Below are 2,879 nucleotides of genomic sequence, written 5' to 3'. Positions count from 1 at the left end.
GCACCCCACCCCGGCCCCGACCCGGCCTTTCCGCTTCTCGAGCTTCCCCTCCCCAACTCAGCTCTCGGCCTCTTTCTGGGCGTCCTCCTCTTCCCTGTTGCCCCTCGCCAGTGCTCACCGTTTTTCACTTCGCCCCCGTTCCTGCGCCCCAGTTTCTCCAGACTATCCCCCAAACTCCCCCCTCACACCTCCGTCCTGTCGGGCCCCAGCGCTTGGGTCCCTGGGAGTTGTAGTTCACCTAGCGGTGGGGTGATACGTTGGGGAGAGCAAGGACAAAGGGACGGTCAGGACTACATCTCCCAGTGGTCATAGCGCGTGAGCCCTGGAGAAGTAGGGGGGTTCTAATTCCGAGGCCACTAGGGACCCCTGGCGGGGACTGAGGCTGCATCAGCCCGAGCGAGTGCTGATTCACGGCCCCGCCCCAAATTCTCCGGGAAATTACGAGGGGAGGGGGCCAGGACCTCAGCCCTGGCCCCCTGTCTCGGAGATAAAGTAGAAGCAGGCCAGGGAGGGACAGAGGAGAGGACCCGCGTCCACCGTAGATCCAAACTTGTCCCCCCGCAGGATGGGTTGAATTAAGGAGCTTAATACTGGGGGCTAAACTGTCACCCTTCCCCACAAGGTTCTATGTCCCCATACCCACTTTGAGGTTCGTGGACCTGAAGAGGTGAAAACATGCAAGGACAAATACTGGCCAGGCATACTGGTTAATCTACAGAAAGGATGCAGCTGTGTGCAGGCTGACCCCTGGGGAGCTCCTTCTTCCTCTCCAGGGTGGAGTGTCAAAGATTCAATTCTGTTGCTAAGAGCCTACTGTATGCTTAGCATGAGGTTGTATCTGAGGGTTAACCAACCCTTCTCTCCCCACCTAGGACTTACACACGGAGGTCAGGCTGACAAATTCTTGCTCATATGCTTCCCTTTTCCACATCCCATCTAGCTCACACGCCCGTAGTTTTGACTGCACATTTTATTTGCTTAATTTTTTTCAGCAATTATCTATTGAGCACCTACTGTGTTCCAAGCACTGTTCTAAGCAATGGGAGGAGAGCAAGGAACAAAGCAAAAAATCCTTACCCAAAAACATAGGTAAGATAAAGATAAATATGTGGAGTACGTTAGGCAGTGATAAGGAGTTAAAAAAAAAAATACAGGATAGGAAGTGTTGTATATGAGAATCTAGAACGAAGGAATATTTTTCTGATGAAATATTCCAGGCTCCATGCTACATGGTAGAGGAACAGTCACGGAACCCTACCCTTAAGGAATTTAGAATATTTTAACTGTTGTTAAGTTTTGTTTGTTTCTTAATTCTTTCAGGATGGATAGGAAGAGGTTCTGAAAAGCATCTCCACAGAGACTGGTAACATTTCCAACCCAGCTCTTGAAGGATGTGCAGCATTTGAAAGCATGAAGGGGGCATAGGAGACAGGACTCAGAGGCAGGTTTCTCCCTGACATTTATCGCGAGGTAAAGAATCCAATGTGTTTGTTGCCTTAAGTGATGGGTGGTGGGACGGGATGGAATCAGGAGCCAGAACACGAGGAGGCCTGAATGGCAGGCAAGGGAGTGAAGTCTTTATCCTGAAATAAATGGGAAACTTGCGGAGAGATTTTAACGAGGGCAGAAAATGATGAGATTTGCATTCTGTGCTCATCATCATCCGACCCCCCCCCCCGCCGGAGCTTAGCACAGTGCCTGGCACACAGTAAATATGTAGACCATATGAAATAAATGAATTATTGAATGCCTGCTGCACTTCAGGGAGACCGCTCTGGCAGAAGTGGAAGAGATGCACTTAGCAGAGAAGAGGGTCTGGTGAGGAAATAGCTCTCCCCACCACCAAGATGGGATCTAACCCCTCTTCTCTTACTATGACACCCAGCAAAATGCTGTCCTGCTGGTGAATAAACCCTCCCACTTCCTTCTGTCTCTTACATGAGTGTTCGCCAAGTCATTCCTCTTCCTCTCTCTTCCTCCCCGCAGGCCAGGCCTGAGCCATTCCAGCCTGGGCATCACAGGTCCATGGCAATGAGCCCTGAGAGCCAACCCGCTCGTCCTCATGTGAATTGTATGTGTCAATGATTCGGACCCCGACGCAAAATCTTGGCAACTTCCTGGCACATCTCAGGCTGCCTCTCTGACGTCTCCACCTCATTTCCTTCCTCCACCAGTCCAATGTGCATGAAAAATAATAATAATAATCGTTTTAAAAATCCAGGCCAAATCTGTTTGGAGAAAGTAAAGCAGATGCAAAGAAAAGGTTATTCCAAAGCCAAAGAGGAATGACATCTGCAGTCTCCACATCAAAGCTTCCCTCCACTGGCGCAGGGGAGAGCTGGCCCTGCCCTCCTTTCCTTTTTGATTTTTTTTAAGGCGCTAAGCTTAAAGCTGCAGCAGCCCAGCAGCCCCTGGCTGTCTAGAGGGCGGCTTCAGAGGCATGGCGGCTTCAGAGGCATGGTGGCATTACACAGAGCAAATGGCTTAATATTCTGGCTTCTTTCTCCACTGCCTGGTACTGCTGAAAAAAACCTGGAGCACAGAGGTGGAAAACTAGCCTTCTGGCTTCTGCCTGGGCCCCAGCTCTGTGTGCTAAGCCTGTCCCTTCTCAGGGTTTTAATTTCCCCAACTTGAAAGTGAGAAATCAAAGAAAATGAGCACCAAGTGCCCCACCTGGCTGTGACAAGTCATAATTCTAGATTCGACCTGTGCCTCCTCTTTAGCTGTGGAAACAAGGAATCGGTACCTGCACGACTGGGAGATGATTCAGTCCCAAGGGCTGAGCAGCTCAGAATCATCCCCGTTCTTGAGACCAGGAAGCCGAGACACAGAGTGGCTGTGTGACCAGCCAAATTTCACACACCAGTGACTGAGAGCCT

Source organism: Ailuropoda melanoleuca, chromosome 10, assembly GCF_002007445.2.
Source record: "Ailuropoda melanoleuca isolate Jingjing chromosome 10, ASM200744v2, whole genome shotgun sequence".
In the NCBI taxonomy this organism is placed as follows: Eukaryota; Metazoa; Chordata; class Mammalia; order Carnivora; family Ursidae; genus Ailuropoda; species Ailuropoda melanoleuca.
The sequence above is the reverse complement of the archived record's forward strand: the minus strand, read 5'-3'. Positions refer to the sequence as shown.